We start from the raw sequence: 17,896 nt of genomic DNA on the forward strand, positions 1-17,896 counted from the left end.
TTTTATTCTTTTTGTTGCAAAGGTAAATGGGATTGTTTCCTTAATTTCTCTTTCTGTTCTTTTGTTGTCAGTGTATGGGAATGCAAGAGATTTCCATGTACTAATTTTCTATCCTGAAACTTTACTAAATTCATTGATTAGCTCTAGTAGTTTTCTGGTGGCATCTTTCTATGTCTAGTAGCATGTCATCCGCAAACAATGACAGTTTTACTTCTTCTTTTCTAGTTTGGATTCCTTTTATTTCTTTTTCTTCTCTGATTGCCATGGCTAGGACTTCCAAAACTATGTTGACTAACAGTGGTGAGAGTGGATACTCTTGTCTTGTTCCTGATCTTAGAGGAAATGCTTTCAATTTTCACCATTGAGAATAATGTTTGCTGTGGATTTGTCATGTATGATCTTTATTATGTTGAGGTAGGGTCCCTCTATGCCCACTTTCTGGAGAATTTTTATCATAAATGGGTGTTGGATTTTATCAAAAGCTATTTCTGCATCTACTGAGATGATCATATGGTTTTTATTCTTTGATTTGTTAATATGGGTATCACATTAATTGATTTGCTTATATTGAAGAATGCTTGCATCCCTGGGATAAATCCCACTTGATCATGGTGTACGATCTTTTTAATGTATTGTTGGATTCTCTTTGCTAGTATTATGTTGAGGATTTTTGTGTCTATGTTCATCAGTGATATTGGCCTATAATTTTCTTTTTTGGTGATATCTTTGTCAGTTTTGGTTTCAGGGTGATGGTGGCCTCATAGAATGAGTTTGGGAGTGTTCTATCCTTTTTTTTCTGGAAGTGTTTGAGAAGGATAGGTGTTATCTCTCCTCTAAATGTTTTATAGAATTCACCTGTGAATCCATTGGTCCTGGATTCTTGTTTGTTGGAAGAATTTTATCACAGTTTCAATTTTATTACTTGTGTTTAGTGTGTTCATATTTTCTGTGTCTTCCTGGTTCAATCTTTGAAGATTGTATTTTTCTTAGAATTTGCCCATTTCTTTCAGATTGTCCATTTTATTGGCATATAGTTGCTTGTAGTACTCTCTTTTGATCCTTTGTATTTCTGTGGTGTCAGTTGTAACATCTACTTTTTCATTTCTAATTTTATTGATTTGAGTCCTCTCCTTTTTTTTTTTTTTTTTTTTTTTTTTTGATGAGTCTGGCTAAAGGTTTATCAGCTTTGTCTTCTCAAAGAGCCAGCTTTTAGTTTTATTGATATTTGCTATTGTTTCCTTGTTTCCATTTCATTTATTTCTGCTCTGATCTTTATCACTTCTTTCCTTCTACTGAGTTTGGGTTTTTTTGTTCTTCTTTCTCTAGTTGCTTTAGTTGTAAGTTTAGGTTGTTTATTTGAGATTTTTCTTGTTTCTTGAGGTAGGACTGTATTGCTATAAACTTCCCTCTTAGAACTGCTTTTGCTGCATGCCATTGGTTTTGAGTTGTCATGTTTCCATTGTCATCTGTTTCTGGTATTTTTTTATTTCCTCTGATTTTTTCAGTGATCTCTTGGTTGTTTAGTAGTGTATTCTTTAGCCTCCATGTGTTTGAGTTTTCTACAGTTTTTTCTCTGTAACTGATTTCTAATCTCATAGCATTGTTGTTGGAAAAGACGCTTGATGTGATTTCAATTTTCTTAAATTTACTGAGGCTTGATTTGTGACACAAGATGTGATCTATCCAGGAGAATGTTCTGTGAGCACTTTTGAAGTAAGAATATTCTGCCTTTTTTGGATGGAATGCCCTATAAATATCAATTAAGTTTGTTTGGTCTATTGTGTCAATTAGAGTTTGTGTTTCTTCAATTTCTGTTTAGAAGATCTGTCCATTGGTGTAAGTGGGGTGTTAAAATCCCCCACTATTTTTGTGTTACTACTGATTTCCCCTTTTGTGGCTGTTAGCATTTGCCTTATGTATTGAGGTTCTCCTATGCATAGATATTTACAATTGTTATAACTTCTTCTTGGATTGATCCCTTGATCATTATGTAGTGTCCTTTCTTGTCTCTTGTAACATTTTTAATTTTAAAGTCTATTTTATCTGATATAAGTATCGCTACTCCAGCTTTCTCTTGATTTCCATTTGCATAGAATATCTATTTCCATCCCCTCACTTTCAGTCTGTATGTGTCCCTAGGTCTGAAATGGGTCTCTTATAGACAGCATACACATGGGTCTTGTTTTTTGTTATCCATTCAGCTAGTCTGTGTCTTATGGTTGGAGAGTTTAATCCATTTACATTTAAGGTAATTATCAATATCTTTGTTCCTATTACCATTTTCTTAATTGTTTTGGGTTTGTTCTCATGGGTTTTTTTTTTTTTTTTTTTTACTTTTTCTTTTCTTGTGTTTCCTGCCTAGAGAAGTTCCTTTAGCATTTGTTGTAAAGCTGGTTTGGTGGTGCTGAATTGTCTTAGCTTTTGCTTCTCTGTAAAGCTTTTGATTTCTCCATTGAATCTGAATGAGATCCTCCCTGAGTAGAGTAATCTTGGTTGTAGATTCTTCCCTTCATCAGTTTAATATGTCCTGCCTCTTCCCTCTGGCCTGCAGAGCTTCTGCTGAAAAATCAGCTAATAACCTTATGAGGATTCCCTTGTAGGTTATTTGTTACTTTTCCTTTGCTGCTTTTAATATTTTTTCTTTGTATTCAATTTTTGTTAGTTTGATTAGTATATGTCTTGGTATGTTTCTCCTTGCATTTATCCTGTATAGGACTCTCTGCACTTCCTGGACTTGATTGACTGTTTCCTTTCCCATATTGGGAAAGTTTTCAACTATAATCTCTTCAAAGATTTCCCTTTCTCTTCTTCTTCTGGTACCCCTATAAATCGAATGTTGGTGCATTTAATGTTGTCTCAGAGGTCTTGAAGACTATCCCCAATTCTTTTCATTCTTTTTTCTTTTTTCTGCTCCTTGCCAGTTATTCCCACCATTCTATCTTCCAGCTCACTTGTCCATTCTTTTGCCTCAGTTATTCTACTGTCAATTCCTTCTAGTGTTTTTTTACTTTCAGTTATTGTGTGGTTTACCACTGATTGTTATTCTTTAGTTCTTCTAGGTCCTTGTTAAACATTTCTTGAATCTTCTCAATCTGTGCCTCCATCACATTTCTGAGATCTTGAATTACCTTTACTATCATTGCTAAGAATTCTTTTTCAGGTAGATTGCCTATTTCCTCTTCATTTATTCGGTCTTGTGGGATTTTATCTTGCTCCTTTGTTCACAACATATTTGTCATCTCATTTTGTCTAACCTACTGTGTTTATGGTCTCATTTCTTCAGGCTGCAGGGTCATTCATAGTTCTTCTTGCTTCTGTTTTCTACCCCCTGGTGAGTGAGTTTTGTCCAGAAGCTTGTGTAGGCCTCCTAGTGGTAGAGCCTGGTGCCTGTGCTCTCATCAGTGCAGTTGAATCTTTTCCCTCTGAAGGGCAGGGCCTTGTCAGGTGATATGTTTTAGAGTGTTTGTGAGCTTAGTATGACTTTAGGCAGCCTGTCTACTGGTTGTTTGGCATGAGGTATCCAACACTGGAGCCTGCAGGCAGTTGCGTGGGACTGGGTCTTGGTGCTGATATGGATACCTTCAGGAGCATGCACACTGATTAATATTCCCTGGTTCTGGGAATTCTTTGGTGGCCCAGTGTCCTGGACTCCATGCTCCCACTCCAGAAGCCCAGGCCAACCCCTGGCTGGAGAACCAAGAGCTTGCAAGCTTTACAGTGCAGCCCAAGAAAAAAAGAAGGAAACAAAAGGAAAAAAATGAAAAGAAAAGAAAACAAACAAATAAAACCCAAGATCAATAGCAAAAAGATCAGCAAACAAATAGTACCAACAACAACACAATACACACTCACACATACAGAAAAAAGAAAAAAAAATAGGAAAAAAAAAACAAAAAGAAAAAGCAAAAACAAACAAATGAAACCTAAGGGGACAAACAAATGAATAAAATAATTCCAATATGAGAGCAGTCAATAAGGACTAAACTAATGAAGGATGAAAAATGAAACAAAAACAGAAATCAAACAACAAAAAAGTGAAGAAAACATAAAAAATGCACAGAAAAACAATAAAAAAGAGAATAAAAAGAAAATAGGAAACAAAGAACAAAAGCAAGAAAAAACACAAAGCAACAAAAAAATAAAGTAGAAATAGAAAAATAAGAAATTATATATATTAAAAAAAGCTAAAGAAATAATAAAAATTAAAATGAAAAATAGACAAAAATAATAAAAGCAACAACACCAATGACTGAGCAACATGAAACAAATAAAAAAGAATAATATTAACAAGAATATTTTTCTGGGGCCTCCTTTGTCTATGTTTTTGCTCCCAAAGTGAGCCAGTGTTAATCTCCACCTCCCCAAAAGGCCTTCCAATATCTCTTCATAGGTCTCTAGACCTGCTGTGGGCAGTGTGGAGCCCACTCAGACTCTGACTTGGCCTGATTCTTGTGCCCAGAGTCCAGTGCTGTGAGGGGTAGACTGGTCTCAATTGTTGAAACACTCATCTATTCAGATATTCCAGACACAGGATTTACCCAGCAGATCTCGGGGATTTAGTCCATAGCTTGCACAGTTGCATGGAAAGATTTCTGTTCATCTTCCTTAGTCATGCCACCCCCTCCTCTGAGTGTGCATCACCCTCAGACATCTGTTCCTTGCCCAGGCAAGTGGGAGTGAAAGCAATGGCTGCTTGGGGCACACTTACTCACTCACACCAGGGCAGGGGTACTGCAAGTTGCCTGTGGTCGCAGGACCAATAGACAGTTGGGATAGACTGTGGCACACTTGCTCTGGTGGACGTCCCTCCCAATGCCCACAGAGGCAGGAGTTGGTGGGTGTGGTGACATCCCTGCCCCTTGTGTGCCTCTCAACAATGGCACCTCACTTTCTGGGCAGACCATGCTTCCTCTAGGGGCATTCCCAGGCACGCTCCTGTCCCCTCTGCTATATCCACACAGCCAATAACATTTTTCTCCACAGATCCATTTTCCCAACTTTATTCTGGTTTTAGCACTCACCCTTCCTCCTCCCCCCACACTGGTAGATTCTCGTCCCAGGCAGAGGCACCCAGGCTTCCCAAGGAGGCTTTGGGATGAGTGGTACTCAGGTCCCCAGAGCCCATATAGGTGGAGGAGGCCCCAGCCTGAGGGGGGAGAGGCCCACTCAGGTGGGAGCCCTAAGGGTTACAATGGTGGCTCTGCCCTTTGCACGCCACTCCACAATGATGCTTTGCTTTTATGGTATCTCAGGCTTTTTTCCACAGATTTTCCTCGTGGAGTTCCTTACTCCTGTCCCTTCAGGCTGTCTTTTCACAGCCAACAGCTGTCTTCTCCCTGAGTCCGTGCTCCAAACCCCACTTTTCAGAACTCAGCCACATTTTGCAACAGACAACTCACGATTCAGGCTGGAATGCCCAGAGCTGTGGTGTGGACCATGCATGCAGTTCTCACTTTGTCCTGCCTTCCACAGACTGTCTGCTGTGTTCTCCTCTGATCCCCTGCAGGTCCTTTTCTGTCCCAGCTGATTTCCCCACTGTGATGGAGTTTTTCTGAGTGTGTGGACCTTCTTTTGCCTTCAGCCTCCCTCCAGGGTTGCTGGTCTCTTTTTTGATTCTTCTTTTCATTTTTTCTTCTTTCTTTCATTCTTTTAGGTGTCTGAAGTCTTCTGCTAATGTTCAGCAGGTGCTCTGTGGGAATTGTTCCCTTTGTAGATGAATTCTTGATGTATTTGTGAGGAACAATGAATTTTCCATTCTCCTATTCCACACTTGACTTCTCCCCCTTCATCCTTCAGTTTGGAGGAGAAAATAAAATGCTTTCTCTTTCTCCAAATAATTATCTGTTTCTGCTTCTATCAGTATAAACAGGAGAAATTCTTGAAAAAAGCAATTAAAAATGTAGTAGACTCTCCTACTATTCACCAACATCCAATGCCCTATACATCTAGGCCCATGGGAAGATTACACTTCTCAATCCCTTTGCATTTGAGTTGGGTCATGTGACTGGTTCCAACCAGTGGATTGTGGGTCAGTTCCATAGCTGAATATTTAATTGCCAGTGCCCGACACTCCAAAGGATTCTTCTGCGACCACAGTAACAACAACAGCATGTGTAAAGATGGATCTGCCATTGGTTTGGTTTCTTGAAGCACTAAGATAAACAGAGCAGTGAGCCAAGACCCCGCCAACACACACTGGTGACTGGCATAAGCTTTGTTGTTCTACCCACTGAAATTTTGGGAGAGTTAGCACAATATAAGCTAAGCAATCTTAGCTAATACAGCGAGAACAACTAATAATAATTTTAATAAAACAGCTAAGAATATTTCTACTCTAAGCTGATATGGATTTGACGTATACTATGTGTCAGACACTTAAAACTACCCTGTAAGATAATTATTAATATGATTCCTATTTTATAGATGAGGCAACTGAGACCCAAGAAGATTAAATAATGAGATTACCCAATGAAAAGTTATTAGAATGAGAATTTGAATTTAGATAGATTTACTCCCCAGTTTAACTATTAACCAGAATGACCTTCTAATAACTCTCCAAATGGTACCAAGATTTCATCAATGTGCCCCAGGAAAAATAATGTTCTGGGCTATAGATCTAAGTGTTCCACCCTTTAGTCAATAATTGCAGATGAGAAATATTTAACTGCAAGCCAGTTTTCTACACCCCTAATAAAACTATATATATGTCATATACACATATTGATAGCATTGTTATATGCTTTTACAATCATTACACTTTTCTATTTCTTTCTCATCTTATTGTACTGACTAGGACTTCTAGCCCAATATTAAATAAAAATGATGTTATCAACAACAACAACATCAAAACTATATATAAAGTTTTCGAAGCTGAACAAATATTTAGGAATATTTATTACGAATTACGCAGTCTACTAGGTGCACTTTACTTATGTTTTTCAATTATTCCTCCTTGGATTCTTTTCAGTTTATAACATTATTACCCCTGCTTTATAGAAGAAAATTAAGGGCCAGGGAATATATGTAATATTCTCAAGATCATCCTGTTTGTGGATGGCAGAGGAGGAGTTCAAACTCTGTTCTGACTCAAAACTCCATGCTTTTTCTGTTAGGAGAGAATTCATGTGCATAAACACAGGAAATGAAGCAAAACTCTGTGAGGCTGATTCCTTTAGGATGGGCTGAGCCTTGGACAAAGTTGGCTTAGGGAACTATGAGAATTTCTGCCAGCTCAATCAGACCGTATCTCATCCTGCTGGCTCAGAGTGCTGGCTATGTGCAGGCTGGTGACCCAACAGCATTGAACTGGGGAAAGAGTCTTCCTGCGGCACTTGAAGCAAAAGTGCAGAATGGATTTCCAAATATGTCTGAAATGGCACTGCAAAAGCCACAGACATGCCATCTGTTATGACTTTCAGTTATTGTAAAGGTTTCCTCTTGAACACCCTCCAGAGAGCACCAGGTCACCTACAACTTTCTGGTTTCCATACCACTCTGATCAATGTTTCAGCACATGGTCTGACATCTGTCTCTCATTGGGTCCTTCACTGTAAACCTTCCACTTTTACACTTCCAAATTTTAAAAATGCATTAAGGAGACTTTTTCAGACTCTGCCCCTTAATAATACTACCAACAAGCCTGTTAAGTCAGCACTATGACCAACTCTCTACTAAAATTCAAATTTAAAGTCAATGTGAACACAAGATTGCCACAGAAGCAGAGTAAAACAAGGAAGTCTTGTTACCTGTTATACCCAGTCTTAAACAAATTTGATTTGTCAGTGAAATTCCATAGCAAGTTGGCAGTGCCTTGCCCCACATGCGATAACAGTACATTTTATCATAATACCAATAAGTGTAAAGCCCTGCCCTGTACTTACCCTGGATTTTGAAGTTTCTTTATGGAATGTCTAAATTCCTGATGCCTCTCTCTATGTGAAAAGCTTCCTTTAGCTTCTTTACACACCGCTTGTCAAAGTTTGACTAATTATAACCTTCACTTTGTTTTTGAAACTAAATCAAATCTAAAGTGTTAATGTCCTTAGAGAATGGACTTGTGGTAGCCAAAAAGGGTGTAGGATGAGGGAGGGATGAATGGGAGTTTGGTGTTAACAGATGCAAACTATTACATATAGAATGGATAAACAACAAGGTCCTACTGTATCGCTCAGGGAACTATATTCAATATCCTGGAATAAACCATAATGGAAAATGAATATAAAAAAGAACACATATATATAGGTATAACTGAATCACTTTGCTGTCCAGCAGAAATTAATACAACATTGTAAATCAACTATACATCAATAAAAAATAAGTAAAGGGCACATCCTTCACAAAAAAAAGCATTAATGTTTTTAAGATTCCTTCCATGAGTGGCATTTAGAGTCTTCTTTGATCTTTGTAGTTCATGGAGCTGAATTTTCCTGATGGAAGAGTCTGAGCATTGTTGACAAGAGGATAAATAGCCAATGTCTGTGTCTTCTCTGTCTGTATCTTCTATCTCCAAAAGCCAGATGTGGGATTGCTAGAAGGCAGACTTTCCTGCCAGACTTCCATCAGGAAGCTGTTTAGACTGCCATTACTATTTTCTTTTCAAACTTTTTGATATCACTGGAGCCACTGATGTTTTTAACAAGTAAAAATGATTAGATGTAACATAGAGCACCATAAGTAAAACAAGAAAAATTGTGTTAGAATTTTACCTTCTTGTTACCTCCAGAGATATGAAGCCTACCTGAGAGAACTCACTGACACTTCTTTGGGTATAATTTCTTGAATTTATATATCTCATGTTTGAGCCTATTTTTTCTTTCTTACTTCACCCTTCTCCCCACCCTCCCCCCACTACTACCACCACTGTGGACAATAAAGTTAAAGTAAAGAAAGAATTTAATTGCAAAATAGAAGAATTTCTTTCTAATAATATTTACTTTTCTTAGTATTACATTTAAAATTGGTCAAACTGTTTTCAAGTTAAAATATATGAGGTTGAAAAAGTGAAATAAAGTCCTAAACCACAGAAAATTTGTCCTAAATTAAAATATAAATGTGACATTTCATCTTCTAGTTCAGTATTTTAAAAATGTTGTGGAACAGCAATGTATCTTGAGATTGTAGCAAATATTTTTCACTCTCCTCAATCATTATTCCCTTTTCTCTACCACACACACACAGAGTCACACACACAGTGACACCCACTCACCCACACATACACTTAAAGAGTTTTGTGGCAAATCAGTGTGGGTAAATAAGTTTGGGAAGCTGCTTCTCTTGGTGATTCATAATGTGTCTAAGCATCTTAAAGCCTCTACCAAGTTTCAGTTAAGTGGACACTTTGACATTGTGTAATAGCATCATCGCCCCAGGAATACCTATTTTATTTTTGGGATTCACAGCTTCAGAGATGCTGTAAATATGTGAGTAATAATCAAGCCCCAGATCTGCAGCGACTTAAGTGCTGGCCAAATTACTTGTGGGCAGCACATAATTGTGGCGGGGGTGGTAAAGTGAAACGGTCAGGGATGTGGGCCAGACTGTCAAAGACTTCAGTTAGAATCTAGCTTGACAACCTAAGTGTATGCTCATGGGCAGGTGACCTCACTTCCCTGCAGCTCTGATCCCTCATTTATAAAAACTGGAGTTGTGAATATATACTTCATGGTGTTATTGGGAGGGACTGGCACATGCTGAGGGGCTGCAACATCCTTGAAATAGAAATTCCCCCGGAATGTTATTAGTAATTTCAAAGTCTCAATGCATAATGTTCTCTTTTAAGAGTTAGTGAATGGCTCTAGAAATGTCAAGCAAATCAACTTCCTCCTTATTTGTTAATAATTACAGGTTCACGGAGTCTTTTTTTCTTTTGGATCAAAGCAGGTAGCCTCCCTGAGTAACACTGGCATGAGTTCATGGTAGAAGCAAATGTAAAAAAAAAATGAGTCAGCTTTTCTCAGCCCATGAGAATGATCAACACAAATACAGTTCTGAAGGCATTAGGGGAAGAAGGTACATCTCCTTATCAATTGTTATTTATCTTGCCATTTTTCCTATTAATATTGACTGTGATAATATTGTGATATTTATTGGCATTCTTTCTATATTATTCCTGTGCCTCTCAAGTTCACATCACTTATAAATAAGAAGAAAGTATAAATATGTTATTTTTCCTTTTCATATATAAATATGCTGCTGCATGGCAATGTACCATAAAATTATGGTAAGAAAAGCAACTGTGGGGAAAAGAGAGAGAAGATTAAAAGTCTATAAAGTAAGAGATGTCATGAAGAGGAAAGAAAAAAATGAGACGAAATAATGCTGGCAACTGCCATTGAAATGAATTGGACCCTATTTGGGACTGACATGAACACACTGCTGTATTTAAAATAGATAACTAACAAGGACCAACTGTATACCACAGGGAACTCTGCTTAATAGTCTGTAACAACCTAAATGGGAAAATAATTTGAAAAAAAATAGATACACCTATATGTAAAAAAATTAAATTTAATTTAATTTTTAAAAAAAGAAAGAAATGAATTGGGTCCTGTCCCTGAGTGGAATTGTCAAGAATTTGGTGATGTGAGCTGAAGCAGAAACACGAGCTTGGAATGACACTTGGATTTTCAGAAGATGGTACCTGAAGCAGATGGTGAGGCAAATACACTTCCTGATATCTGATGTGAATATCATATCGCATTTTTAGTTTCTGGTACTTTTATTTATTTATTTATTTTGGCCATGCATCGCAGCTTGTGAGATCTTAGTTTCCAGACCAGGGACCGAACGCAGGTCCCCAAGCAAAGTGCTCAGAGTCCTAAGCACTGGACCACCAGGGAATTCCCCTGGTACTTCTTTAGATAATTGCCATAAGAGTGCTTGTCTAATATTTCAGATGATCTTAGCGGTAGTAAGTTCTGAAAGCATATGAATGTAAATCATGTCATAACCAACGTGCCATTAAGTGAGAATTATCTGGGGGAATTCTTATAAAACTGCACTGATATATTTGCCACACATATTTTCTTCCTTAAAAAACCCTTCATTGCAGTGGACCACCATTGCCAGGAAAGATAGTCTTGAAGCTATGAAGTGTTGGTCCCTACCAAAGTTAAGAAGACAAAAACAACTCTGCTTTATTCAATCATTAAAAACAAACAAACAAACAAGAAAACCCCCAGATATTTATTGAGATCCTTCTATATGTCAGATATTATGCTGGGCTGAAGTATTGTTAATGGGGAAATAAGGCATACACACATTAATTCATTCAATAGACATTGAGTACCTACCATGTGCCATACTGTATATTATATTCTAGTTATATTCTAGTTGTCTAATTGGGAAGGACTTTGAAAGTATATTCAGAAGGAGGTTTTGGTGGATTAAATGTGGAAAAGAGAAATGTCGAGGACTCCTCTAGAATTTTCAGTCTGAGCAAAGCATGAGGTAGGCAGACCGAGGCACAAACAAGTTTGGGTGGGGTGGTGAAAATCAAAAGTGCAGCCTTAGTCATGTTAGGCTCGGGTTACCTACTAGACAGCCAAGTGGACACAGACATAGGAGCCTGGAGTTGAGGGGAGAAGTCCAAGCTGGAGATATAAATTTGGACGTTGTCAGCATAGGTATGGTACTTAAAACAATACAACTGGATGAAATCATCTAGGGAATAAGTTTTTTGTATAAAAGAGAAAAGATCCAATGGGTGAGCCTGGGATCTCTTCCTAACTTAGTGGTGCGGAAAATTGGAGAATCCAGCAACAGTAAGTGAGAAAGAATAATTTGTGAGGTAGTAGGAAAACCAAAACAGGGATAAAGCAAAAGACATTGCTGAGAATGAGAGAGAGAGAGGTGTCAATTGTAAACGGTGTCAAATGCAACTTAGGTGAAGGAAATGAGGGCTCAGAACTGACCACTGCATTTAGCAACATGGTGACCTTGGGAAGCACATATAAAAAAAGAAATAATAATGGAGCAAAGCTCAAGTGTCTGGTGTGTGGTATAAATCCTGCACATGAGGATGACCTAGAAAGCACAGATTTTTGGACTCTGTTCCCAGAGAATTGACAAGGGTGCTTAGGAAACTTTATTTTTAAAATTTTCCATTTCACTCAGATGAGCAGCCAGTTTTGGAATCCTGTAGGTGATTTGCAGTCAGGAGAAAGAGTAATCATGGTGACCAACACAGTGTTACTTGGAGCAGAAAATTAAGTTGAAGAAGCAAAGAGAAGCTAGGAAGCCTTGTTGCCACCTCGCGAGCAACGCAGCCAAGTGATGGTAAAGAATATGGAAAAGGAGCCCAAACTGCTTAGATGAAGGGGAGATGCATTTGGAAAAGGAAAGTTGAAGCTGAATGCTGCAAACCTGGCAAGCCCTGCTAAGGCTGTGTTAAGTAACAGAGTCACAGAGTGCTTCTGCACCTGAATGGGACATAATTGATGTTTGCGAGTATTACATATGGTGGCATTTTTTTTAAAGAAAGGAATTTGAAAGTAATCCATTATAAAGGTTGTCTTTCATCTCAACTTTGATAGTTAACATTTTGGTTTTAGGCTCCTTGTGAACCTCAGTTTTTGGGTTTCATAACTCTAAATTAGCGTTTCTAGCCACTGCCACATCTCCATGATTTCTATCACCACTTTATTTTCCACCATCATTTACACTTATCTGAACAGTGATTCTCAGTCAGTAAGCTCTCATATTCTTATGAGCTCACACATTTTGATCAGTGTGTAATATTTATTTTATTGTGACATTTTAAATACTGTAACAACTGCATTTGTCAGGCAGAACATGGCATTGAGGAATTTTACATTGGAATATAAATGTAGAGAAACTCAGAGGTAAGAGTAAGGTAACCATATGGTTAATATCCCCACAAAAACACTTTTGATAGGAAAAAATGCCATTGATAATTACATCGGGACAACGGGCACAGACTGGACTCCTCAGGTAAATTGGGACATATGGTCACCCAGGAAAGCCATATTTCACTGCTAAGTTTAATATTAAAAAGAATATTCTGCTTATGGAATTTATGAGAAATTTGCCTTTTGAGTATATTATGTCCAGGCTGTAAACAATATTATTCAAACAGCTGCTAAAGGACAACCAGATAAGTAATGCAGGAAATGTGGTTGTGTACAGAGATTCTACAAAATACAGTGTCTCTTTAATGGTGATTTTATGTCATGATTATTTGGATTGTTGATACCTATTTTGAGATTTGAATTCTATATGCTTGGGCTGTATCACTATGATAAAGGTTGTAATCCCTTCAAATATGCTGCTAAAATTCTAATATTTGGAAATGTGTACAAAAAGAATGTGTACATCTAACATGGAAATGATCAGTCTCCAACGATTACTAAGAACAGTTTCTCTTAAGGTTTAAGAATAATTAAAGACGTGAACTGTGGTTAAACGCTTCCATTAACTTCTAGGAAACTCTCCTTAGGTTGTATTTCCTTTGTCTTCAAATATCTTCTTGTGTCCCCCAACGTGAGTAACAAAAAGTCAGCACGACCCTGACAATATTTCTATACACCCATTTGGTTAAAAAATTACTACATGATTGTCGAACCTAATGATAGATTTTCAATCCATTCTCTTTGTTAATCTCACAGTATTCAGTGATCTCTCCTTCTGCAAATTCTGCCCCTGCCCCCACCTTTGGAAACATTACAGTTTCCTCCTGTGTAAACTTTCTAGAAGTGCTTCACTTATGTTTTTTCTCCTCCTTTTCCAAAGTTGTTGGTATTGCTTGAGGGTAATTCTGTGGCTGTTCTTGTGTCCTTCTTTTCTAAAATATTTTCATGCAACCCAAGAGGTTTCAATATAAATCATGCTGATGACCCCAATTCTTACACTGAATTTTCTCTTCATCTCTCTCTCTCAGTTACTGGATTTTTCACTATATCTCAATTTCCACTTATTACAAGCAAAACTCATCATGTCTTTCTCATGACCAGTTCCCACATCTGACTCCCTTGCACAATTCCCTAAAAAGGTTGACTGCTGGATGCTTTGTGATTGAACAGCATAGCCTTTCACCCACTCATACTGCTTTTTCAATGCTTGACAGTGATAGTCGTAGGAAATTTTTTATCTCATACTTCCACCTCAGGAATCTCAGCAGTGTAGCTAATCCATATCATAGTTAATTAGTATTAACATGCCCAAGGCATGGGCAGTGCAAGACTTGGGAAATCTTCCTAGGTAGGGGCAAAGATTGACTCGGTAAAGCTTATAGTACAGAGCTGCTGAGCAGGAGGCATGACTCACATGGGCAGCTTGCACCCAAGAGAAAAAGGAGAAAGCGGAGAGCGTCAGACTCTACTTGTCCAGTTTTTCTTCCAAAATTCACCAGTCAAATTAAATCAGAGAAGCCAGGGGAGTAATGAAAATGATACTTCCCTTGCATGGAAAAAAAAAAAAAAATTAACATGAACGGAAAGTATCTCCCCTCCAGAGTTCCATTCTTTTAAACTAGTTGGGCAAGTAGTAGCTGGGAGAAGTCATCAAATCTACCACGTAACCCAACAGTAAAGTGAGAGTAATGAAGTGTCCCACATTTGAATATAAAATCCCATCCCATTTTCAGATTGTCAAAGAGAATTAAAGTCCAAAGATTAAACCCCTGAAATTCAAAATACAAAGCATCAAGTCCACAATCAAATCTTCTTGTCCTATGGGCTAATTTCACAGGAACTAAAGTCCAAAATTCATTAACCACCACAACTTCCGGTTCTGTGCAGTCTCAGCCAGATGGTTCTTGATGCCTAGGAAGTGTTGTGATTGCTTTAGCAGCTACAGGCAAGTCTGTCTCAAGCCAAGTTCCTCCTGCTTCACTTGAGAGTCCCAAAAAGATTATCTGAGAACTGCCTCACCAACTGACCAAATTTAGAAAACAAGCCAGTCTTCAGGACACCGGGCCAGTTATTTCTGGCAAAGATTTGTTCCCAGAACCTAGTGAAAACCCACCGTACTCAGTATTGCCAAAGATCTTAGCGGGTATTCATGACATCAGAGTGAGAGAGGACAGATGACAAAAACTGTGATTTCTGCCTTGCCAGGATGCTAGCCACTCCAGCCAGGCCAGTGGCTCAAAATCTGTGACTGAAGTTAAATTCGTCTGAGGAACAGTGCTCAGTAACATAGTAATTTTGATTCCATATATTTATTGTACCATGGATGTAAATTCAACTATTCATTCTTAATTTTCCTCTGGAGAATATCAAATTAGACATTGCTGCTTTCTTGTAAACTTTAGAAATTAGCAATCAGTCACTAGGCCTTATTGAGGAGTGTTTTGTTTTTTTTTTTACCTCCAGTCTTTTGAAAGTCATTGAACCCATAGTTCTAATTCTCAATCAGCCCCTGAACTAGGTGGAAGGTCTACCTCGTGACTTGGTATCACACTCGCTAGTGAGTAGGTGTATTCAGGTCTGAGCCACAATAGCTCTTTCCACTCCCTCTTCTTTTGGAATTGCTTCAGCCTTAAAACCTTGCCTCAAGCATGTGTAACCAACCAATTCATGTGTAACCAACCAGTTCATATGTAACCAATTCATATGTAACCAACCAATTCAGAGTCAACTTGAAACTGCGTGCACATATGGGGTTAACTCTTGAGTGTGGGCAAGCCTCATTAACTCAAGAATTGCCTCTTTTAAAGGTAAAAGCAAAATGAAGCTTGGGACAGCTAATCCACTGCTGCCCATCTAGCCCTAATTAGAACAGAGGCCAGCAATTTATGGTCTGCAATTGTTTCTGTAAACATGTTACTTCATTTGTGTGTTGTCTGTGGGGTACGGCGCTTTTACAGCACGGCATCAGAGCTGAGTTCTTGTGAGCAGCCCTAGTGCTTTAATACATCATATTCTATCACTAAACACAAAGCATTTCCATGCAACTACCAGGTTCTTGTGTCTGGTATACCATTTCTTTCTTAAACATGCATTATTGCATAATAACAACACAGAAAAATATATTTTGTATTTTTATGTATTTATAAATATATATATTTTTAAATTTATCAGGAGTGTATATAGCCTATAGCACATTTTGGGATATACTAGCTTTTGTGGCCATAATGCGTTAATTTGATTTATTTTGGCTTAAAGTTAAATTAGAATGAAATTAGAAGCCAAATATAGTGATCAAAATAGAGATCTTTCTCTCTAGCATTCTTTAAAATGGTACCACCTAGAGGAGGGGCCGAGCTGGCGGAGGAAGAAGACCCTGAGCTCACTTCCTCCCACGGGCACACCAAAATCACACTATGTACAGAGAAACTATCGATGAGAAAAACAGGAAGACCAGCAGAAAAGATCTTCTACAACTTCTAAAACTAAAGATATAAAGAAAAAACCCCAACAAAATGGGGTAGGAGGGGCAGAGATGCTGTACGGATAATTACACATGTTCTGTAGTAGGACTGGCAACCGTTTTCTGTAGTTTTACAGTAAGAAGTCTTGCGTGGAAATCTGTCCCCAAACGCCTAGAAGATCTAATCTTATTCTACTTTGCTGGCAACATTAGGCCAAGAGGCACTGATAGAGTTCAAGGCTAAGAGACAGCCCCCTGTATCCTGGGTTCACCACATGCAACACCATGCAGCCAATATCTCCTGAGGCAAGCTCTGTGACTGGCACTTGGCTAAGTTCCCCATGGCCTGAGCCTTTTCTGAGGCCTATCCCCCATTTTGTGAGACTCCATACAGACCTGTCTGTATAAATAGTCACTCACTGGTGGACAAGGCTGCTATATACTGCAATGACTCACCATGGTCAAAGTCCCACGGTCTTCATCTAAGGCCTAATGCTGTCCACATAGTTTGCTATAAAGAGACTGCATAAAAACCAGTCTCTTATCCCTTAGAATCCTCTACAAACCACCAAGGTCAACATATCTTGCCTTCATATTTAAGTTTAAAGCCCCAAATCACAGGCCCTGCCCATCAAATTCTTGCTTTATGTATTTGGTTTCTCTAAGCTACTGGCAAGTGAACACGATATCAAGGTGCTTGAGGGAAGATAGTAAATGGCACCCAATACCTGACTTGAGTCCAGAGCAAATTAAGAGATAAATGAGGAGTAAAACCAAAGTAGCTGAACTATAATATTTATTTCTGATAAAGCTGATATTGATGAATACGACCTATGTCTGTAGGCAAGTGAGTGTCGGAATACTGGACCCCAGAATTAAATAGCTGTGTTGACCCAGTCACGAGAGCCCTAAGCCAGGGAAGCCTGTCTCCTAAACTTACAGTTGAAGGTAGAGCACAATAGGTATGTATCATGTGGAGATCACTGAGAAAGGAAAGGAGAGTGGAAATCCTGGGCTCCTGCCTTGGTTTTCCTGCAAAACTCATTAACCTAAGTCCCTCCTTCCACCACAAGCCTGGGTGAGGAAAGAGAAAGCACAGAGATGGTCCAGGTGTGTTATGCTAGCGGAGTCCCCTGCACATAGACGAAAACATCAAGAATGGGAAGGAAGTGTTGTCCCACCAACATAAAATGAAAGTTCAACAGATCGTTTTGTTTATTGCAGAAGTCTTTCGTGATTATTTTCTGTCCCTTGACATGTATCCACATTTCAAGTAATGGAGTATTTTCATGACTATAAGTCCCTCATAGGTGTTACCTAGAATACATTTATACAAGGTCAATAATTAATCATTATTTCTGGATTCTCTGTCATAAGAGACAGCGAGAGGCTCACGTGACCTCTAAACATAAGGGGAAATGCCTGCTGTTTCAAAACTAGAGAAATAATATTCAATTTGGAGACATGAATTAACCACAAGTCTCTTTCTAGCTAGTTCACTTCTTTAAGCCATGTTCTAAGTCAACAAATAGTTTTCTCAAGAGATGGTTCAAACAGATAATTACAC

The sequence above is a fragment of the Hippopotamus amphibius genome, chromosome 5, assembly GCF_030028045.1.
Source record: "Hippopotamus amphibius kiboko isolate mHipAmp2 chromosome 5, mHipAmp2.hap2, whole genome shotgun sequence".
NCBI classification, from domain to species: Eukaryota; Metazoa; Chordata; class Mammalia; order Artiodactyla; family Hippopotamidae; genus Hippopotamus; species Hippopotamus amphibius.